This window comes from Ostrinia furnacalis, unplaced genomic scaffold, assembly GCF_004193835.3.
Source record: "Ostrinia furnacalis isolate ACB-3 unplaced genomic scaffold, ASM419383v2 OfSCF4314, whole genome shotgun sequence".
Classification (NCBI taxonomy): domain Eukaryota; kingdom Metazoa; phylum Arthropoda; class Insecta; order Lepidoptera; family Crambidae; genus Ostrinia; species Ostrinia furnacalis.
In genome coordinates, this window is record NW_021134553.1 from 199898 (window position 1) to 225183 (window position 25286).

General features: G+C 35.9%; 1 long non-coding RNA gene across 1 annotated transcript; it reads right to left on the reverse strand.

Annotated features, from left to right (window-relative positions):
- Positions 1-7844: 7844 nt before the first annotated feature.
- On the reverse strand, positions 7845-8589 carry LOC114359318 (uncharacterized). Its single transcript, XR_003656424.1, has 2 exons — positions 8525-8589; positions 7845-8006 (listed from the first exon to the last, which is right to left on the reverse strand). It is a non-coding gene; the product is annotated as an uncharacterized LOC114359318 (long non-coding RNA).
- Positions 8590-25286: the final 16697 nt, after the last annotated feature.

The following is a 25286-nucleotide window of genomic DNA, read 5'->3' on the forward strand; positions in this document are numbered from 1 at the left end:
TCCGGACACGCTTCATCGACGCTGCGATACGATTGGTCGAAACAGCTGACGTACGCTGTTGAACGACCAATCGTATCGCAGAATCGAGAAGCGTGTCTGGATTGTAAACGTTAAAAGTTACCGTGATCGGGGCTCAGCTTAACGGCACAACTTAAGCCTTAGGTTTTGCTCTATGGTACCCTTATGTTAAGTTTAGTCATTACCTATACGTTGAATATACTCGTATACCTAGAGGTGTGCTGAATAGCAACTAAAATTGTATTAATGCCTTAATTACGAAATCTTTGTTCGATTTATTTAATGTTTATAAGCTTAAGCTCAAGTAGAAGATGGCAGGCCCTCATTGGCCTAGCTTGGCAATACTAGCTCACCTGGCGCGCGGAGCCTTTCGGATTTGGAGTGTTACTACCCCTCCTTAGAATACCAATCCGATTATTTCACGTCATTAATACATGTTGTATGCATTTCTTGAATACTAGTTTCTTGACGAAATTGGTGGCTAGTGAAGTTTTTATCTCTACCATAGAGTCTCATTGTGAAGCTTAGTAGTGTCTAGCTCACCTGTCGCTGTAATACATAGCTTTTGGGTTCTTAATTACAGTTACATATTATATGTATTTATCTTATTGACTTATTACTACTCACTTATTGATTGATCTTAGTGACTTACCGATATCAGCGGCCGCATGCAGCAAGTCTGCCAGCAACTCAGGCTCGTGACAAGCTATCGCTAGCCTCTCGTCGTGCAGCCTGGCCGCGTCTAGCTCGCCTGGCACTGCCTCTCGCAGCTGAAGCGCCACCGCGCCTTCGCCGCCGACTGCGGCGCTGTACATAAGCACAGCGCGAGGCGAGAACGTTGGCAGCGGCAGCCGGGCTGTGTGCACCTGGAAAGATGGAGAGGTGATGTTAAAAAGCTGTATTAGATGGAAATTCTTTTGGACATCATGAAATCTAATTCACGGGTCGGCCATTTGGTGTAGTGGTTCAGAATTTAACGGACTACTATGCCGAGAGGTCCCGGCTTCGATTCCCGACCGGGCAGAAATTGAAATGATGAATTTTAATTTATGTGACGGGTCTGGGTGTTTTTATGTATAATATGTATGTGTTTACAAAAAAAAAAGTGTTTTAGTATGTTTTTATCCGTTGTCTAGTACCCATAGTAGGTACAAGCTTTGCTTAGTTTGGGACTGTAAAATGTCTGTATTTGTTATGTATTTATTAATATTTATTTATTTCATTTCTACTGTCATATCTTAAGTTAAGGGATAACATATCCCTTCAAGTGCCAGCGAATCGAAACACAATATACATCAATTATTACTAAGGTCTCATGCGACCACTTAGGGTTTCACGAGTTAAGAGATGCAACGTCACATTCCTAATTTCAGATTTTCTATGCTGCTAATCGTACCTACTAACCGCTTGACCTTCCGTCTATGAAAACTACTTAAAAACAGTCATCGAAAAAGTTATGTAAACCTTTAAAAGGCAGTGGGAATATAGTTCCCACCGTGTTTTGAATCTTATTCCCTTATCTTAAAGTTCCAAAACAATGAAAAAATTTATTGGGTTATGACTGTTAAAAGGTTAACATATTATTATATTCAATACATCGGGGAATTAAATCCAGAACCTTGAAGTTAGAGTTTGATTCCCTAACCGCTAACCACTGACCCATGGGCCTATAGGTAATGATATTGGTTTGGTCGATCCTCATTCCTCATTGTGCCAATCACTCAAATTTTGGCAAATATTCAGCGTGTCTGTCTGGAATTTTCAATATCAGAACGAAGTTTAATAAAATTTGTATTATTTTGTAATACAAAAGGTATGAAATAAATACCTTGTTGAAGAATCTTCATTAACGCCAGTAAATTTGTGATACGGATTTATAATTGCAATACCTATTCAATTACTTAATAATATACTTTCAGCTTATTACCTAATAATTACTTGTTGGCTTCAGATATACTGTTTCGCTTATTAGTTCCTAATTAAGACACTTATACGTGATGATTAGTTTCTCATTTACGTTAATCAATGGGAATTAATTAAGGATTCTGTATAACATATAAGAGGATCGTTGTAACTATGAAAAATTAGATCGATGTTTTGGGAAATTCGACTATACCTAACAATACGTACTTACACATACCTACGCTTTAAGGTCAGTAAAACTAAATTAAAGTAGGTGACAATGATGACAATTTAACTTTCTTTCTTTTGTTTCAATACACAGCTTGTAACACAAAAGTTTTTTATGTTGTTCCAAAACGGTGGTAAGGTAAGCTACGTTGGGACGTGTATAAGTGCCTTGAAAAGGGACTACATGAATTTGAAAAAAAAAAATTAACATGTGGGAAGCCCCGTTAGGTAGGTCGCACCTAAAAATGAGGGTTTAATGTTAAAAAATGATGCACGTTTTCACCATCAATCCCTAATTTTTAAGTGATTCCTATGAAAACAAAATGCCTGTTATGTGTCACCATAGGTGTCACTTAAAAATTGGGGATTGATGGTGAAAACGGGCATAAAAAATATATCCAGCTTAAACCACAACCGTCCGGGATCGTTAGCCGGACCATCAGGATCGGAATTGAAGCGGTGCCGAGTCGGACTGCGCAATTAAACTTCGGAGCAACTGCCGCTGCTGCCGCTAGCTTAGATGGCGCTAGTTACTACAGTCTTGCTTCAGTTACTTGGTTACGGAACTTTTTGACAACTCTTCGGTGTAAATGGAGGAAAAATGCACCACATGTCGCTGCTTTGGGTGGTTAGAGTCAGGTTTTTCAGATAGGCAGTTCGGTCGTTCGTTTCAGCCAATGACGTCCACTGCTGGACAAAGGCCTCCCAAGAATAGGTCAAATTAATATTTGAACAAATATCTAGTAAATAGATGTTTTCATTTGATTAATAAAACACCGTTAATCAAGTAGGTACCTATAGTATCTATAAATCTCTAGTTGTATATTGGTTAGCATTCTCTTATTTGGAATTTACTTTATTTTCTGTCAAGGCAATGTTTCCCGTAATAACCAAAAATAATAAAAGGAAAATATATCCCGAAAAACCAACTGACAAAGCTTTAAATTTTTACTCGATATTATGAAAACGTTACTGTAGCTGTTTTAATAATACTTTTACATTTTATATTTCATTTTATCGTATCTTCCTATTTTCCTTTTGCTTAAATGTAGATTTGAGAGCATTGTTTCGATCAAATAACTCACAAAATTCGCGTTGAATTAAAAACTTTCTCGTAGCCTGGATTCCAAATTGCCGTCCTTAATCGTTTGCCAAAATAAAGGTACGTGCAAATTGATCACTGACCAATATCTATATGGCCTTATAGATAACGTCCGAACAGGACAGCCAAGGAAACGAAACCTTGCTGGCTTAGCTTAAGGTTGCAATTTGTATAAAAATGTGAGGGCATTATAGAAAATGTGCCAGAGCTACCGTTATTGCGTTAGAAGCTTAGGGGCTCCGTAATAGTATTAATTTGTACTATGACAAAATTAGCACGTCGCCCATTTTGTTTTAGTTCGCTGCTAATTGGTTCGTTGTAAGAAGAAAACTACTTTAATGCATTATGTTATGAGTGCATGGTGTAGGGCTATAATGACCGAAAATAGATTACAAACTCGTAAGTAAAGGTCTTTATATTGAATAGTTTTTTTACAAAGGTTAGAAGACTTTTTCAGCCACTTGAAGTAGTCGAAAACTTTTGTTTAAAAAAATCTTCGAGCGCAGCCATTATACCGAACTCTCATTCATGAATTAGTTGATACCACAATTTAATTTCCATAGATTCAAACTTAATTGATTATTATTTATATTTAACAATGATGTAGTTTCCAAAGCAATCGTTATTGTTAATGTCGTCACCTAACTAAATGTAGAGTACGAATTTGCTTTATCTGTTTAGTTACATCTAAAAATAAAGAACTCCCCGTATTCCCAGTCACTCCTTGTCACAAAGACGTCATCCCATTCCCATTCATCAATTTATAATACAATCGACAGCTTACCAGACTACACATTAGTAGCAAACTCGCTCCAATTACAACTGAATAAAGTACAATGTTTACTTTCATGTACCGTCATGTGTACACCTTACGTCTGCGAGTGACATCCCAAGTAACATTTTACTCCATTTAAGAGTTCAATAGTCGTTCACATGTACTCCACAAGCTGTGTATGTCAGCTGTATACGAGCTGTATAGCTTGCTATAATGCTTTTATAGAACCAGTTTGGGCACAAATTAGACAGCTTTAAGTTCACTATGGCTGTACATTAGCAGTATAATAGCATTATAATAGCAGTTTAAGTAGTAACATCGTACTTAAGGCTGACTTACGGCACTATATGGGACGCAGTGTGAACCATACAACGTACGTGAGGACAATAAAGAGTAACAAGTGGCTAAATGCACAGCTTTCAAAGTTATAAAGTCCGACAAAAGTACTCCAATGCTACCTAAAGTTCACGTGTGTCTTAAATTATTTCCACATTTTAATATTAGTTTGGTATTTGTACGTGAGTGCCAAGAGGGAAACAACTCGGGCGGATAATCATTTATGCAAATAATAACACGGGTTTTAAATACTTAATAATGTTAATGCCATTGGGAATGCAACTTTATCGTGAAATGTATACATATTTACAGCTAAAATATTTACGCGCCTCTGTAAAAACGCGATATTCATTTTAAAATATTTAAAACTGGCTGAGAGGAAATCTACAATTTTCAGTTTTTGATATTGGATTGGCATTATAATTATATTACGGTAATTAATTATAACATGAAACCAAAACTCAATCGCTCTATCTGCGAATTTTGTGATAAATCTGCATTAATTTTGGAGATTTATTTGGTAAATATTTTAGGTTATGTAGAACAAAATGGTGGAAATGAAATACGGCTATGTGAACTGTTATAACTCCAATTTAATGCGGTGAGCGTATATTAGGTTCACATGTGTTCTGTTAGAATGCTGTTATCTATATGAAGTTCCACATTTGTACCACTACAGCGCTAATGTCTATAAATTTATTCTAATGTGAACTTATGTACAGCTTTAAGATGTACCTAGTTCAGGTCAATTGTGTATCTTTAATTCTTTCAAATACTGAAATTTTAGAGATCCGCAATAAAAATTATTCATCATCATCATCATCATCATGTCAGCCATAGGACGTCCACTGCTGAACATAGGCCTCCCCTAATGCTTTCCACATTGATCGATTGGTAGCGGCCTGCATCTTGCTTGGTGTTTCTTTGCGAGATCGAATCAGAAATGAGGAAATCCGTAAACGAACTAAAGTCGCTGACATAGCCCGACGGATTAGCAAGCTGAAGTGGCAATGGGCAGGGCACATAGTGCGCAGAATAAAAATTATTAATGTCCGTTTAATCGCCTAGCCCAGGTACTAATAGTCAAGTATGAATACCTAAAGCATCAGACGGTAGTGTTCCCGGTTTAAATTCGTTTATTATGCTTGACAATTTATTCAAAGCGGAATGAGGAATACGATTTTCAATAGCCCATGTTCTTATTTTTTGTTGCGAAAGGTTAAATAGGTAATTGTCCAAATCAAAATGGTATTCACTATCACAAGAACTGCAATCATCACACTCTGATATCTGGTATATTTTGAAGGGAAATTTCAGGTTCAGGCATAATATTTTCCTCTGCATCATGTACAGAACCACCATGAACAACTAAAAACAGGCTTGGGGAAATGTGTAATAAAATATCACATTCACATTCGTGTTCAGCTTAAAGCAAATAAGAGTAGTACTTGTGGACAAATAAACTGCTATTGATGTTAATGGACAACACATATAGTCCTTTTAACAGCCTACAGTGTACATGCGAACCATTGAAACACTTTTGTACAGATAGTAAAAAAANTACTTGGGATAAATCGCACACACTAGGCCCGGGAGACGAGCACAAATAAATAGTTGCTTGAGTAATTATCGGCGAACATTGTTCCGTAACGAGCGCGTAGATTATAACGCGATTAAAGCCCACACGGGCCTTAATGGAACCAGCGATGCAAGCGGCGTAGAGAACAGCCAGATCATTTTTAATGGAGTTTTATGAACTGAAGTAGCAATGGGCAGGGTATGTAGTACGCAGAACTGACGGCCGATGGGGCGTCAAGGTTCTGGAGTGGAGGCCACGTACCGGAAAGCGCAGCGTAGGACGTCCACCCACAAGGTGGACAGACGACCTCATAAAGGTAGCAGGAAAACGCTGGATGCAGGCCACCACCAACCGGCCATTGTGGAAATCATTGGGGGAGGAGGCCAATGTTCAGCAGTGGACGTCCTATGGCTGAAATGATGATGATGATTATGGACGCAGCTCTGGTATGGGTTAGATTTCTTTAAATTACAATGTGACGACAACGTAGAGAACAGCCAGATCATTTTTAATAGAGTTTTATGAACGCAGCTCTGATTTTGTTTGGTTTATTGAATTGATAATGATGATGATGATGACATCACGGTTTGATCAAACCAAAGATCAAACCGTCTCGACCACAGGTCTCGACCAGAAGGGCGCGCAATCCTCATCACAGGCATGACGTTTGTGTCATGTCGCGATTTTTGCTGAGCGGGCGCCTATTTAGCATTTATATTTTTATTTAGTTTTTTTGTTTACTCTTGCTTTGTATACCTTAAATTGTGCTGAATAAAGACATTCTTATTCTTACATAAGGCATTTGTGACCTAACCTTTGAGCTAAACTGAAAAAATAGATGGCGAAGCCTATTGCCATTAGAAAGGCATGTAGAGAGTTATCAGTAGTCCTTTTCGTCGATATACCGGTCTTAAGGAGCTATATTTCTATGAAGCGAGGTATCTAGTCCACTATGCTAGGCTGTCGATCGTTGTTAGGATAAAAAAGAAAGATCCTTAGAAGCACCACAGACCGGTTCAAATTGATAGAATTTGCTTCAGTCAATAAAAATGTCGGTATTATGTGAGGAATAGAACATTTCTATTGTAAATTCAAGTGTCGGTTTCTGTGTCTATAAATGTTACTTACAGATTTATCGACTTGGGCGCCTTTAGACAATGTAACACGATTTTGAGTACCTTCTTTGATCTCGTTTTTCATAATCGCCTAACGACAGTTACATTAAATTTCATAATTTTAGTTATTTAAATTAATAAAAATTTAATAATTTAGTGTAACTGATAAAATTCATTTGTTGTCTCAGAATACGGAACAAACCAGAAGGAGTGTTCGATAACATTTCTACGCGGCAACTTGTGTCCAAAATACTTCCCCTCCCGCGCCCCTCTACCCCCTTTAGTGTTACTAGCGCCGTGTGACACCCCCATTTTTGGGGTAAAATTATGTAATTTTTTAAAGAGATGTTAAACAAGTAAAAAATAAGTAAGCGAAATAAGTACACACGGCCAGTGTTAACTATCCATTTCCGTTTTTGCTCTCGCTCTTATCAAATGGTGATTCTTTGCGATAGAACGAGACGACATGACTGGCCATAGGCATAGATAGTACCTACCTACCTATGAATTTAATTTTTACTCCGAAGTAACTAAGTGTAGAATAGAATAGAATAGAATAGAAAGTATTTATTATGATGATTGATTATTTATTTCTATTAAATAGTGTAATATACTATATGTAGGTATAATATGTTATTTAAAAGTCAATTAAGTTTGCATTTAACAAGTGTCATTTTTTATAGTTACTTTTGTGAAGCCTCAATGTAACCTTGTTGGTGTTCAAATAAATAAATAAATAAATTACAAAAGTCGAATATAAATTTTAGAATGCCAAGTAAAACAAAAAAGAAACTTAAGGTTCTTTATTATGTAAACATATCGACAACAAAACATTTGTTTACGGCGCAGTAGTGCTTTTAGTTTAACTTTTCTTGGAGTCAAACACAGAATCCAAACCAAAAACATCACCAATACTTAAATTTGATTGCGAGGCAACTCTGGCTGTGTATCCTGAAAGAAAATCAGAGTAAGTATGTAAGCAATAATTAATAACTTAAAATTATTATTAAATATACAAATATTGCTGCTGCTGATCTGTTGATACCAATGCCTTACTATTGAATAAATGGGAAAGTATGAAATTCACGATAGTAATTTATTATCTCCTCATTATTAGGGAGTAATATTATAAATTAATTCAATATATTGAAATCAAATCAAAATCAAAAATATTTATTCAGTTTAGACCACAAGTGGCACTTATAATTTAATTAATCAGGTTGTCATGTCATGGATGAAATTACACTAAAAACTAATTAAAACAAAAAGGATGGGGAAAATATTCCATTATTCTGTGGTAACGCTAACAAAATTAACGCGTGAATTTTTTATAAGTAGACAAATGTAATTCAATATAAAAAAGTAGGGTAAAATATTCCGTTGACCTGTGGCAACACTTACAAAATACAACCGTGATTTTTTTTGAAAATTATTATTTAATTAAAATGAATTGGAAATGTGCTACTTACGGATAAAACATGATCCCATGCACTTTCTTCGTAATTCCAGTAGCATTCTTACATGTTGGAACGGCACAAGACGGCATAATTTAATTATAAAGTGTCAATCTGACGGATATGTAAACAATGCGCGCGCCGGCCATTGACTGATTGCTCTAAAGTCAAATTAGTGCGATTTGGAGTACTTTATATGAATACACATTTACGCCCGTTGACGGTTTCTGGTTTGTTCTGTATTCTGAGTTTGTTGTGTATCAGTTAGGTATAGTTCTTGCAACTCACGAAGGCGAGTGAGCTGTACTTGTGTGTGTACGTGTACATGCACATAACGATAGTGAAATGTCTATCAAAACTTTTGAAAAACGAACAGTTGCGAGCCACCACTAATATAAGCCCACTCGCCAACTATAGAAAAATTGCTATCACAGAAGTGATTTTAAGAAACAATCACATCGTATTTTGTGTTTCATTGATTTTATATCATAATAAACTATAAATAGACTTAATTGATCATCGTATCCGAGACACTCGATCAATATTAGCTAAGACAAGCCTCGGGGCTCATTGATCTGCGAGCATGTCCCAGTTGTAAATATTTTCATTTCTCTGTTCATAGCCAATTAATAAAGCCAATGTATAATTAATAATAGAGCTCAACAAGATCGCTAATTGTGTCGGTTTAAGCTTCAATTGAATTATTTTTCTGACTTGTGATGGAATTTCTAAAAATGTTCTTAAATGATTTATTTGCACACCAATTTTAGCAAAACTGTGGAGACAGAATATGAAATTCTGAAATAATGAGAAGTCTGAAATTGGCGATTTGACTGACATTATTACAGAAATAGTTAGAAAGTTTCGTCGGCCGTTTGGTGTAGTGGTTCAGAACGGACTACTATGCCGAGAGGTCCCGGGTTCGATTCCCGGTCGGGCAGAAATTGAAATGATGAATTTTAATTTCTGTGACGGGTCTGGGTGTTACTATGTATAATATGTATGTATTTAAAAAAAAAAGTATATAAGTAGTATATCCGTTAATTAGCACCCATAACACAAGTATATTAATTGCTTACTTTGGGGCTAGATGGCGCTGTGTGAGATTGTCCAAAGATATTTATTATTATTATTATTATTTATTATTAAGTTCTAATTTGGTGAACAAATTCACTTGGTGCTCCAAGACACTTTGAAAAACAGTTCTTTCTTGCCATACAAAATCTAAAGTCAGCTCATTAAAAGTTTGTCAAGTACTGTTTTAACTAATTAGTTATTGTGTTGTAAAAATTGTCACTCAAAGCTGGTTCAATTATTGTATGTAGAATTAGTCCATACGAAAGCACTTATAAGACACACCAAAGCGGAGAAAAGAGAAGGTAATATGTTTGAATAACTAGTTTTTCCAAACAACTTTAATGACGAATCAGATTGTTCATTTATACTCATCTCGCTTTGGTGGAAACCGGACCTAATGGTATTTATGGTTGAAAATGATTTTTACAGTTCACGTTCAAAGCAGACAGCCCCGCGGCAACGAGCTAGTATCGGGAGGGCTATTTAGCCATCCCTCGGGCCTGGATCGCCGCAATTACCCCTACCGCCGGCGGGTAAATAAACGCGTATTACGCTGATATTTTTCGTTAATTTACGCGTAAATACAGACAACGGCCATTTGTAACGGCTCGATGGTCCGTCTGGAAGACAGGTTATGAAATTAGTATGGAAGAGTGTTATTAATAAAAGATGACAAAGGGTTTTGTTAAGGAATCTTTTGACCGATTAATTGTCTATAATTAACGCTTAGAAGCGCAAGTAGGTACTATATAACTTCAAGCAAAATGTTGAGTTCGCTGTTAAGGTAAAATAATATCAGAAAAAAAGATCATTGTTGCTATTTCATTACTTTTCACATTACTACGCGAATAAAGTTTAAAAGTCATTGGGTCCTCATTTAATTTTGTTGATGTACTACTGTCGGTCTGTATGCTCATTAAGTACTAATACTTATCGATTTTGTTAGGCAAACATTATGAGAAATAATGACGTGCCTATACTAAGAATCGGGGAACGAGTTTCTATGAAAAATTTACGAAAAATCATAAAAATATATGAATAATAAATCCGAAATTAAATGCCTAATGGTCTTTTGAAAGCTTCGGGCCCGACCCAATCTCTTCCCTCAATTAGTTAAATGTAAAAATTAACGGAAACTCGACCTGCTTGCAACATCCCTAACGACCCAAATTACCTTGTAATATCTCATATTATTAATTCTAGATTAAGTTAAGTCTGATTACGGCTTTGTAATTATTGTAATTATTAATGCCGCGGCTACGAGTAATCTCTGCTCTCATATATCTAAGTATAAATTCAATTTAACCGAATTTCTGTTCAGTAATTGCGTTATGTCTAATCAGTTTGAGGCTTGTTAAATTTTGGATAACATTGTCGGGTGTTCGGTGTATGTATCTACTTGTATCGGAATATAATACCTACTTTGGATCTGGTTCTAAATAACGTGAATAAACTTAGGACTGTTGTTATCATTAGCTTGAAATATGCAAACGTTCTAATATCTGTGATTGTCGGCTATTGGAGCGAGTTCAGGTAATAACGTAATCTGTGGTCCAATATAATATTATTATATGATATTGGTCAATGTCAAAACTGCTGAAGTTGCATAATAAATAGTTTTTGATTTGTTTCTTTCCTGCATTAGTGCACTCACCCAAGTAATTAATCTTCGAAATGTTCTTACTTCAGCGCACATGCATGAATAGTTGTGCGTTTTTGGAATTACATATCGTACCAAAATAATTTCTAAATAAAGTAACGTCCAAATGAGTAGGTAGGTATAGCTCGTACTGTAAAAATATCAGATCTAGCCAAGTGCCTTATTCTACATGCCCTAATTTAGCGCTCACTAAAGGTTCGGCTAAACCAACACGCGTTGTTTTAACCTCATTATAGCGTTTAGCATTCTTCATGAATCTAGTCATAAGTTCTGTACAACCTGACACGTCAATATAACTGGCATAGTAATAATGACACAGTGTTTAGCACAATATGCCTAAGACCTAGACCAGACTTAATCCCAAATGTCTAATATTGGGGTAGCTCGTCGATTAGGCGTGATCGATTCGAGCTGAAGTGTAAATATTTGTCTACTTCTCCAGCCGACGGCCGTCAGAATATTAAGTGTTTAGTTATTGTTATTACGTTTACAAGATTGTTTGAGAAATTATGTAGAGTTGTTTACGAGACAAACAATTAGTTTTCTCTTCTCTTATTTTTTTTGTAGAATTCTCACTCACTTCCCACTTTAAAAAGCTTTGTATGTAGTTAGTATCAGTAAGGCACTTTTATGACTACTGTCAAAACGTGATTGTACTATAAAGATTTTATGAAAAACATCCTCGACGTCAGTTTTTTACCAACTCTTATTTAAAATTTCAATGCAATTTCTCTGTCAATTGAATTAAAAGGATCTTGGGTTGCTAGAGGGGTTGCTATAAAGTGTTTTTGTGTGGCAATATTAGTACATGTCGCACACACACCCATATTGAGATAAATGGTCTGGCTGATTTTTCTTAGCTGTGGCTGCACCGTCTCAGCACGATACTCGGGCTTAATCAGTCACGAGATTCTCAAATATCACGCACTGCGAGAGGGTGATTTGGGAAATCCCATCTCGCATGATCTCAGCTGATGAATTCCATTTTGGAATCGAACGCACGTAATGCAGATTGAGTGTAATAGAAGTTAGATTTTTGTAAATAATTAAAATCAAATCAGTTTAATAAGTAGTTAATGTCAACTTCGATTAGAGTCGTAGGTAATTTTATGTCGAACAAGTGAATTTAAATTATTTTTTTTGTTTCTTGTGACATTAGCGGACTAAAATAATGGAAATAAGTAATAACCAGAAAAAAGAAACAAAAGAGACTAAAGAGAGTATCATAATATGTAAACACATTTTTTTATTTCACTAGGGGGAAGCCTTTGTCCAGTAGTGCGTCATTCGGCTGAAACGAACGATCATTTTTATAATTGATGGGAATCGGATATTAAATATCCTCTTTGAACATCATTGTCTTCCTCTCACACACGTCAGTGCATTATCAAAAGTATTGTTTCATTACATTTCACGTTTCGCAAAGAACTATCAAAAAACAAAACGGCAGAAAGCGCGCGCAGCGAGGCGTCGGCGCCGCGGGCGCGAACCAAAGCCCACACGCGGTTCTGCCACAATAAAAAATACACGCCGATTTTTCACGCTGGCTGGAAACACCGATTCCATTTTTCCCGCCTCGTTTGTATAGGCGGTGACAATGGCCAGCACTGTTATTGTGCGGGCACAAGTTGCCAGATTTATCTTTTCTTTCATAATTGTTTTAAAAAGTGTAGATTCTTTATTTGAATTTTTGCGTTACTATATTGGGCTCTTTGTTTCTTACTTTAGAGGTCAATTTGAAAAGGTAACCTTAGAGAAGGTTAAAAAATCAAACGATATTTTCAATTATTTAAAATAAGAAAGCGTTTATTGTTTTTTTAATCGCGAAAATGATACAGCCAGTTTCATAAATCAAAACCATGGTCAAGATTGTAATTTGAAAAATGAATGAACTATGTTCGAAATATAAATTTTATAAGTTCTGAATTTATAAAAAAACGGTTCAATTCAAGTGAACGCCAGTAGCCTATTTCGTAATATCTAGGTCTAGACCCAACAATCTTATTAAGGAGTCGGTCACCATGGAGACCAACCGCTTCGTCCTACCTTCTCTAACCTTGGCATGCAGACAGTCGAGTCTGCTAACTTACTAACAACGAGTTAACCTTAGTTGCCTTTTGATTAGCGTTAAAACTACCCAGTCAGCTGGATTCGGAATGTTTACGTTCGGATCAACCCTGCCTCTATTTGTTGGATCCATTCAATAAGATTCACAAAGGCTTTGCTGCTTCGGCAAACTCGTGTATTGGAAAACGATGTGTAATATTGATTTTGTCGTCTTTATTGTCGCAATAACAGCGTCTTTAATTTGATTATATGAGCATGACAGAAGTTGTATTTGGCAATTAATTAAGACATAGCTTTAGTAAACAAGTTGCTGTGAAATAATTACTTTGAGTCTGTTCTGTAAACAGTTTATTTTCGTTTTTAAAATTGATGTTGCAAAAGCGAAAAATCTATATTATTATGAATCCCGAAAATTATTAGCAATCACAGTAAAACGTTTGTAGACATAGAAAAGTGTATTCAGTTTCATGTTGATAATAGAAACTCAACTGCTTTCATTTATTCGTAGGCTTGAAAACACACAAAAAACAAACCTCGTGGCATAATATTGTGCGTTCAAATCGCGTTACAAATCGTCACGGACAAAAGAAGGCTTTGAAAGTACCTAACCTATTTCCAACTTCGGTATTTTATATAAAGTCGTTCGTGCCAATACAAAATCAGCATCGCCACTAATTGGGATGCCATCGATTTTGTATTACATCCAGATAACAAAAGCACGTATCGGTATGAAAAGACCATTATTTGATGTTATTGGCATCCGTATAATAACGCATCATTTAACCGGTCTGCTGAATTCCGATGAATGAAGGGCTTACCTCGAAATAATATTCGAAATTTGAATTGACAAATTCGAGTTTGGAATGTCTGTTTTGAAATTGGTTTAACCCATTCGGAATGCACGCGACTTCACAAGTGTTTCATCGTTGTTGAATTCTTTTGATGGAAAACATCGGAAGCCACCCGGAAAAGTGTCCTTTTATGAATGCAGTTTGGAAGCGGAATAAAAAGGAATAACCATATTAATCCCCCTTCGGCTCTACGACAGATTTCCGCGTGTATTTTGTTTGTCGAGAGCTTTCGGGGCAGTTGTTTCGCATTTTCAGAAGTACACACTCGTAGCTACTAACGTTCCTTTGACAATGAAGCGAAAAATGTGGACTGTTACAGCGTTGTCTTTTGTTTTTTGATCTGTTTCATTCGGTACCTAGCCGTCTGTGTCCTTTGTGAAATACGTTTTTGGTAATTTATTTTCATTACCTTTAGGTACATTACTCGTTCACATGAATATAGATAAAAAATAAATTTGACTGGCGCCTTCTTTGCGTGTAGCCTGTTTATACATACGAGTAGGTCTACTACGACAGGTATGGAGTTAAAAACCCACTGGAGAAAATTATTATACTTAGTACCTACATAGGAACTTAACCTAACCTATATTTATCCTTTAGTCGCCGTAGCTAGTCTTTCTTAGTTTGGAGCTAACAGACCTAAATAAGTATTGAAAAAGGTTTTGCATTATTCTAGTGACGAGTTGTTTTATCTGTAGTCTTATTGTAAAATAGATATGAGATAAGAGGTATGTTTGCTTATCATCAAATCCTCGTTCTTACCCAACGAAGGAAAACCCAACGAATAAGGCAAAACAAAATGTACCCAATATGGTTTTGCATAAATTAGTCTACCGAAATCGTGGGTAATGTAACATTTGCCCAAAAAGGACGGGAACATCCAAAATTCATCAGGGCACAGCTGTAAAGCCGAATTAATTCGGAATCCACTTCATTTGGCCGCATGATTACTTGTTATAAAAACACTATCAGCCCTGCCCGGCTTATTTCAAGCCCCACTACCTACCAGTGTTATTTATGAATAAAAAATAAAAGCGGTCAAGAGCGAGTTGTTCTCCCGGGGAAGATTCCGTATATTTTCGTTGTGTTCTCCAGGCAGTTTTAATATAATATGTATATATTGCAATTTAATTCCTGAAAATGTATGCGAATTTTTTTTTCACAATTTTGCTTTGGAGATAAGACCATGGTCTTAGTACCATTTTAGTACCTACCTTAAGTAAAAAAATAGCACATTCCAGTCTCATCTAAAGTATCTTTTTTCCCAGAAAATATTATTTTTATTTTAACCCGCGTTTTATTAAAATAGCGCATTTTAGGTAGATTAAAGTGCCTACCTACTTAGCAACTATTTTTCTCTATCTTATTTTTTGAAAAAAAAAAAAAAAAATTATAATAAGCGTATGACAAAAAACAAACGTATTTTATTTAATAAACTACAAAGGGTTCCTTTTTTCAAAAACTCACGCAGAACCATAAAACGACCTAACAGAGCGAATTTTCCGATGTGTGGTCGGTAAAGGGTGGCCGCTGCGAGCACTACCGAAGCGGCTTTGCGTGCCGATTAATTGAAGCTTATATTGATTTTGTATTACACTAAGCCGATGGAACTTACTAATATTAGACAGTTGCAGATGCTGGTTATTTATTCAAATTGCTCTTTCGTACGGCTTTGGCGATCGTCGTTTGTTTGTACGCCGAGAGCTCGCAGTTCAGTTGTATTTAGGTTCTACAGCGGTCATGCATTAATCGCTTTATATATAGTAGAGAAATAATTTTCAGTAAGTACCATAAGGTAAATGTGTAAGTAAATTACATGGGAATGCCATACCATTTTAAAACAGTTATGGTACAGGCAACAGCTGCACGTTAAGTTAAATACTAGAAATAGAGGCCAGTTTGCAAACAAAAATTTATAATCTCACGTGCTGTCGTCTGTATTGTATTTTACAACATAAGTAGGTATGTAGATTCTAATATATTTTTTACGTCTTTTGCCATCAATCTTTTTCTATCTACTTAACATTTAGGTACTTTTACATACTTTCTGATTTCATTTGTTAATTTATTTGGGTTCACCAATTTGTTAAATTAAATAAGTCTGGTAAATGTTTCATTTCTGACAGACAACCCTATTTAAACCTGTTATCTAATAAAATATTCTTGAGCCAGTGTTTGTATTTCGACAGACACATTTGACAGGATGATAAATTACTTATTCAACCACTTTACAGTAATGCTGATCAAATCAATGCCGCCATATTGGATCGGTTCGATATTATAATGAATTTATTCCGTTGACTGGCATATTTGTCGCGATGTCTGTTTAGGACAATATTTGTATGAGATAATAAATACATCTAAAATTAACTAACATTTTGTACAGGTGACTGTAAATATCATGTAGTGCTTATTCCTTAAGTGTGATGCTGTTGTTTGTTGTTGTTGATATGAGATCCCATTTTTTTACTATTTCGATCAAGCGTATGTTGCTAACTTATTACAATTTAATAAGTAAATAAAAGTAAATTGGAAGTTACTACAATTAATTACAAAGTTCAAAGTTTCTGAATAAGTACCTATTTTATAAGAATTTTTATTTGTTTTTAATAATTTCGTAGAATATAAGAAAAATACAAAACCATTCAAAAGTTTTATCTCCCAAATAGTAAAATTTTTACCTTTTAAAATCCCGCTCTCAACCTCGCATGGTTTGTAACACACCATAGTACAGCCATTGGTTTGTAATCCATTTTCCATTATTTGCCCGAATATACCCAGCAGCGTTTGCAGGAGATTATTTTCACTGTGAACGCGCTTTCGTACGTCCATATTTATTAACCTTTTTGTTCCGGACTCCATTCAAAATGGACCGAAATAGTTTTGTGTTTAATTAAAGATACCTACATCACGTGCATGTTGCGAACATAGCTTGAAATGTTAATAAAGCTGGGTGCTAGTTGGACCGCGGGGCATAATTTCGGGTTAGGTGGTTTTATTTTTTATGCAGATCGTGAAATTAAAAATTGCGGTGTCAAATGAAACGTACTCGTGGAGGTACCTATTCCTCGAAGCGCATTCATTTGCGCACCTAATGAAGCGCACCTAAACTATTCCTGTAGGCCTAGGATGCGCGCCGCGATAAGCTTTTATCACGCCATTTTATCGATTTTACGCGATAACCCCATAAATTTGTCGTCTAAAATCGTCGATAAGATTTTATCACGGCGCACAACCTAGCCCGGCTGGAATCTTACCTACGTTGTAAGATGAATAAAAAGTACCAAGGTAACATAACATACCTAAGATAAATACTACAAATCTCTACTCGGAGGTGGGTGCGATCAACTAAAAACCTAAAGAAACTTAAATATTGGAACATTACTATGTTTTCATGGCAGAAAAATAGAGATAGATTCAACGACTGGAGGAAAAGATAAAAAAATCTGAAATATGTATTATAATTTTACGTCTTATAGAGGTACCAACAGAATGGGCGTAGGTGGGACTTTCAAGTTGGTAGAGTAGACCCAATACTTAAAAACATGTAAAGTGTTACCAAAATCATATGATTTATGCATATACATATATGAATATGTGACTTGCCCATTTACAAGAGGCTGATGAATGACTTGACCTACACTCTATTAGTGTTACTATGACCACGAGGGTAAAAGCCCCTCCCTTTGTAAAAAATAGATTTTCCACTGTAAGAACTCCTGTCTCATTCAATCACCTTAATACGACAAGGAGAGATGTTTTAAGAACTTAAAGAAAAAACATTAAATAACAGATGCGATAAGTTAGTATAAGATAAGTAGCTTACATCAGTTTGGGTGGTTTCTGAGAAATGTTTATGGAGAAAAACAAATAGTTATTTATGACTTAGCTTCAGCGAGACGTCGCAAAATACAATTTATTTATTTACAATAATACAAAACAGTACGTATTAAATTATGTTTTAGAAACCTTTTTGTACCTATATTTTTAAATCTTGTATTTTTCAAATATAATAAACGTAAAGCTTAATAGCTACTTAAGTACCTACAGTCGAGTTCAAAATATTTGTTACACATTTTTTATCCTTACGTTAACGGAGCGAAGTTAAAATGTGTCCGCAGTTTGAGCGCCGACTGAACGGTGGCTCATCGACCGTAACACTTACACGCAAAAGTCAATCTTATTCCACCAAAATAAGGGTGGTCTCTACGTCAATATGTTGTGCTTGAAGTGCCGTATACATGACCTTTTTTCTACGTCACCTCTCCATTATTCAGGTTGGCTTTTCACATGCGACCTTTACACGACGCGGGAGTGTTTAATGAATCGTTCCGCCGAACCCAAACACATAATACCTCAATTATACCAAATTAATTTCATTGCTGTCTTCGTTGGAAAGCTTTAAAGCGACACAAAACGGTTTATAGGCTTGTTCGATGCGAGGGATGGTCAGTTAAAAACAAAAAACGTTTCGTTGAACTTCTTTTGTTTTTCTTCTTTTGTTTTTTAAATGTTACATTTAGCAAGGGAAACTATTTTTAGAGCGCTGTTAAGTTGTGAGTCCCCGCGGAGTAGACTTTTTGTAGGCCGATAGTTTAATTGGGCTGTTAATCAGTATGAACAAGTATGAAAGTATGTACGCACATTGCACCGATTTGATATCGGCGATTCCTCATACAAAACAATGTGTTACTGGTTTTATTTGCAAGTCACTTTTTTGTGTAGCGAAGAAGTATCTATATCTAAAATAGGTTTGAATAAATAGGTATCAAGCTTTTTTCAGTGTTACGATGAATCAGATGTTTTGTATGATTTAAGGCAATTATCTCTTATTTCTTCTTTATAAACGTGAGATCACAATGAACAAAACTTTAGAAGAAATAAAGTGTTTATGATGAAGTGTGTTTGACATATCAGAACGCTGTTTGTTATCATAATAACAACGGATTTCTAGAAAGTCGATGGCACATCGGACTTTTGTTGAAAAATAGCGCTTAAAAGCTACTTAAAAAAATTTCACTTCAGGTATTGGCTTCAAATATTTTCTAAACTGAACGATCTCATTTGTAATATTGTAGAAATAACTTTACATATTATTTTAATAAATAAAAGGACCAAAATAGGTAAATCCGGCATGCTTAGGTCTTTATACCATTGATTAACCTCTCCAGAGGACGTAATTTAAAACATAAATCATATTTCCAAATGCCAGAGACATCCACTCGGAAAGCGGGATATTATATTATTGTGTGGCAACCCTAAAGGTAATGGTCTAAATTTATTGGGTTAAATGGCCCGCACAAACGGAAATTCGAGATAAATTGTTCGCTTGTCTAATTTTTGTGGATTTGATGGTTCATTTCACGAACCAAATGTACAACATGGCTTTCGGAGAACACTAACTAGCTTTTGTTTTCCGAATAAATGAAATGAGAAATTCTGAATTGGAATCATATTTTGATGCGCATTTGTTTTTGTAGAATTACGATTTTGTGCTTTACAATGCACTGATTAGCTTCTGGATGCGGGCAGCGCAGGACCGTTCATTGTGGAAAACCTTGGGGGAGACCTTTGTCCAGCAGTGGACGTCATTTGGCTGAAAAGGAAGAAAGAAGAAGAAAGATTAGCTTCATGAAACATTTTACTGTAAAAAAGTGAAGCTCGGTGAAATTGTAAACGGAATACCGATATTTTTGATTAGGAGCTTGTTTATTCCGCATCGATTCTTACACAAAAATATAAGTGGGCAAAAGAAAAATGGATATGCGGATGAATATTCCCGATACAGCTCACCTCACAGATAATAAGGCTGACGCGGCGGTAGACGAACAAAGGCCCCACGAGGAAAATCGCAAGAAAAATAACGACGTACACGTTAAATCACAGTAAATTTGAGTCTGGAACACAATAACTCAGCGGAACGCAGCCATAAATGTCGCAAACATTGTTCGAATGATTCACGCATTCGGTAATATGATGTTTTTCTCCGCTCGCCCGCGCCTTTTGAGGCGCGCACCGCGGCCCGTGATCTTGAACCCTGCCAAAAAAAGATTCTTCAAAATAAAAAATAGACGCTCTTTGGGCCGGACTACAAATCAGCTGTAATTGCGGGTTCGAATCCTGAAGAGGACAAATGTTAGAGTTATTAACACGAACATTTATACTCGGAGTTATATACTTTGTAAATCTATTTTTATCTATTCAATATTTATCTGTTAATTAGTGAGCATAGTCCCCTAGGTAGATTATTGGTAGAAATGTAGTAAGTACTTTGTAGATGGTTGGAAGACAAGCAAATGCAACCGTAGCAAAACTACAAATTGCTTCTGTAATTATTATTACGAATAGATATTTGCTATTTATTCTTCTCTCACACGAATGAGCGAACTAAACGGTATTTCGGATAATGTGCCGACATAACTGCAACTATAACCCCGTGACCTATTATTCCACACGTGGTACAATCGAAGAATAACAGTAAGCGCGACTTTCGCCTGGCATTAGGCAGTAAATCTAAGGAGGAATTGAATCAAACTGCTCTCCCGACGCACTCGCGATAATGTACGATTTATTCCCCACATTGTCTCCGCTATCCACGAGGAAGCCCGTTGAATTTTTAATTTAATTGCTTTTAAACATCGCCGTGTGGCTTTGGGGGCGTCCATAAATTACGTGAGACAATTTTGGCCATTTTTTAACCCCCCGCCCCCCTTGGTGAGATTTGGTGAGATTTTGCCTGACCCCCTCCCCCACCCCCCTAATCTCACGTGATATTTAAGCCAATAAAAAATGCCTATTTTGCAATGTCTTTGCTTCGCACTAAATAATTTAATTTACACGTGTTTTCATGCGATGGCCAAGTCAATATATTTATGTAAAACGTTAAAGATTTCCTGGCCTGGACTTGGTATTACATGGATCTCACAACTTTTTACCGTAGAACAACTGAGTTGCGAGACTTGGTTTTTTTGACAAGTATTGTTTTTGATGGGATCTCATTTCTTTTTGTATTTTGTAGACAGCAGTTATGTATCTAGAAAACTGGACCGAAATTGAAAAATTTTACTCGACTTGGCGGTTGCACTACCGTGCCCCCAAATATTTTTCTGGGGTAGCTCCCCTGCATGTAAAGTGGGGATGAATTTTTTCAAGGAAAACTACAACGGTTAAGAGACATTACCTTAGTTTAAGAGTAATAGTCATTTGACTCATGTATTATACAATTTCTTAACCAGTAAAAATTCCTTAGAAGAAAGTATGAAAAGTGACTTTAGATGAAGTAATTGCTTGCTTCTGAAATATATTATGGTAACGACAGACAACTACGAAACCCTACACTGCGCGTGGCACGACACGCACTTGGCCAATTTTTTACGCACTAACGATGCCGATGACGTTTTTTTTTTAACTTCGAATTTTCTTAATTTCGACATTTATTCTGCATCTTTAGTGTTCACAAATGCAGATGGAGGCATTTTTAGTTTAATTTAATTAGATGGTTTGGAATAAATTGTCATTATCATCATAAAAAAAAACATTTTTTTTACTTCAATAACCCAGTTTTCTGGCAATTTTACTCTATTTCTTGCGGGAAAAATTACGTGATATTTTCCGAGACCCCCCCTCTCCCCCACGTGAGATTTAGTGAGGTTTTCGTTGACCCCCTCCCCCCCCTAAAAGTCTCACGTAATTTATGGACGCCCCCTTTTCGGGTGATTTGAGGTTACGCGCTTATTCGACGAGCTGCGAATCGACGAATCGGCGTTGAAGACTTGTGATTGCGCGGAGTTTACGATAAACCAAGTGGTTAGATTTTTGTTAGATAGAAATGTTGCAAAAAATAGGAAATAAATAAATTGTGTCAACATTTCAATTATACTACCTTCCGGCCCGGTAGTGTGGGCAGGCCCCCCACTAGGTGGATCGATGATTGCTGGATGCGAGAGCAGGAGCGGTCGTTGAAGTCTTTGGGGGAGGCCTTTGTCCAGCTGTGGACGTCATTTGGCTGAAACGAACGTACGAAGTATGCTACTTTCAGACGACTGCAGATGTCACTTATACATATTGTTGAATCTAATTTACTTAGTAATGTAGTTCAAAAATTACAACTAGAGTTTTTAGTGCTATTGAGTGTACTTAAGTCATTAAAACGTACTTGCAAGTTAAGCCCCTAATATACTATGGGACGTGATGTCCTATGTCTTGATATTGACTATTCAGTGTGCTTACCATGAGTTTAAGGTAGGTGTGTTCGCTAGCAGGGTGCTTAAAAAAATGTATGACAGATTGTACAGCGCCCGTAGCGGCTACTATCAAGAACTAAAATTGAAACTTTTTTACGCACTCGCACTCGCTAGCGAGCACACCTAACGTAAACTCATATTAAGCACACAGGTCATATTCTTCCACGTGGTATTTTTTTTACAAATACAATTATACAAGCACCAGATGCGTATTTCTATCCAAGAATGAGATACAAACATGGATTATGATATCACATGTTTATGAAAGTTTCACGCATCGTTTCCCATGCCCATGGCTAAAGGAATATCGAATCTAGGCCAAATATTTATTAACGTTTCTTTGTCTGCATCGAATTGTTGCGCAAACGTTTGCTCTGCTCGGTTCTGATTTCATTCGATTTCCATCGTTTGGGGAAGGCTTTACCTTCGGCAAAATGATATTTATCCTAACAACAAAACTATGGATAGGTATTTTGATTGTTGCTTCCCTGATATATTTTGTGTATACCGATCGAACTTTTGATGTAGGCTTTTGACTTGTAAACTAGAAATTACTTAGTATGAAAGTTATGGACTGGTTTAATCAAAGGTGTGGTTTTTTACCCGATTAAAAAAAAAGATTCTCAATTCTTCTGTATGTTTTTTCAAAAGAAAACACATGCATCTTAGTAGCGTATTAGTCCCTATCGCACTTAATATTCCTCTTTGTCGCAGGCATTTATTTTTTCAGAAGATGTAAAGTAGGTTTTACATTAATTCAGTTGCACGTTTCCCGCTCTCCTTCCTGTCTGCACTCAGTGGTCCGGATATCCTGATTTCTTTAATGTTTGTTTAAGCTAGCGTATTCGGATTATTCGGTTTGTGCCACAATTTTTTTTTATATAATTTAGAAAATGATATTTTGCTCTAATAGATTGTAAATTGTATTTTTGCCGCAAAATATGTAAAGAAAACACTTTTCCTCTATGATTCAGAACGAGTTCTATTTATTATACATTATTTGAAATAAAAACGATGTAAATGTTAGTAAACTCTATTATTACCCATTTAACTCCATGACCTTTTTTCGAGACTTAAGCTGAGTTGCACCACCTTATTTTAACCGTAACAATAACAATAAGCGGTGCTTTTTGTATGGATATTGACAGATTTTTGACGGTTGTCAAAGTTTTTTTTTATTTGACAGGAGGCAAACGAAGTTAAAGTAAGAAGTTTGTTAAAGTAAGATGGTGCAACTCTGCCTAAATTATTTGAAATTGAAGTCCGATTCATTATAAAAACACGTCAGGTACTAAGTACTTCATTTTAAAACAACCCAACTCCATAAATCAGGCAAAACCAATCCATTGTTGGCCATAGGCGCAGTTCTGTGATTGATGAGCGATGAACTTGCTTGAAAGGACATTTTTATTTTCACTTTCGGGATCATTAATTTCTCGTTTGTTTTCATAATAAAACATAATCTCGTTAATCATCATAGCGAACTAAAAACTAGATTAAGGAATCACAAACCAAAAAATGTCACTAGGTACTATTATTTTTCTTTATAGGCTTAGTTTTATCACGGGTACCCACGGAAGACCAGAGTTGTGGAATTACTAAGTTGCTACGAATGCTACAAGTGCTACGAGTGCTACGACACCATACTTAGTGGATTCTGTCCAGTATCATTGTACCATGAACATTTATGGTAACATTTTGTTATGTAGTTGCGTGATACTAAATAAATATTTTTATTTTTCTATTCTATATTATTATACCTAAAAGTGTACCTATGCTTAGGTTTATTCTGGGTGTCTACAGAAGATCAGGGTTGTGGCATTACTGAGGAGCTACGAGTGCTACGATACCATGGTGATTGAATACCAGACCCTCCAGTAAGTATCATTGTAGCATTTACTGTGATACTAAATACATATTTTTCTATTGTTACCTATGGTAACGATAACATCAAAATAAAATAAATCTTTATATTTTTTTTCCATGGCAACAATTTTGAATGTTTGTTATTTCTTCTCTAGTCTGTTCTAAGAATTTTTGGATTTTGTAATAAATATTTCTTAGAAAATCGACGACTATTGTTAGGATATTCCTTGTCATTCAGTTTTTCCTTCCTTCCTTCCTCAAGGCGTGTTTTTCAATCATATAGCAATTTCAATAGTGTTTGGATTGTTATATTTTCCACTTGCGTGTAACTCGTTATATTTTGGTTGCGAGTTAGCATCGATTAGCTCGAACAGTAACAAAGTCAGACAAACAATTTTGATCTCTAATTGTGGAACAAAAAGAGTTTCCTAAAATTATTATTGTACCTGTCGAGTTAATAGGTACAAAGTTAAAGAGATACTTGGCACTAGTAGATAACTTTTCCCAGAGCTTTTAAAAAACAAACTAAAAGATAACGTAATAAATATCTTTTATCAGATAGACAAGAGACCTATTGTTAATTAAGAAGAGTAATCTTGTTAAACCCTATCAGATCGGGAACGGAAAGAAAAATCCATTATAACCGTTTTTCACCTGAATCCCTCTCGAGTTATCGCCGAGGCGGGTTGTTTTTTTAAAGTTTTTTTATCTTTCATCATGCGTTGGCGTAAAAAAAGGCTGAGAATTATTAGTAAATGGCGAATACTTTAGTTAGGATTCGTGAAGTTTTCATACGATCAGACGGCTTTTTAATCTTATAAAAGCTTTAAAGTAGCTGTGAAATCACATGTTTTAGTTATAAGTTATTATGTTTCATTATTACCTATATATTTATAAACCATCAGACAGTTTCCGAGTAATGACATAGGCACCTACCTTCATCCTAAACTATGTACTCGTAGTAGGTACCATCACTAGGCAAGTGACTCAATCTATCTATCTATCTATGTCAG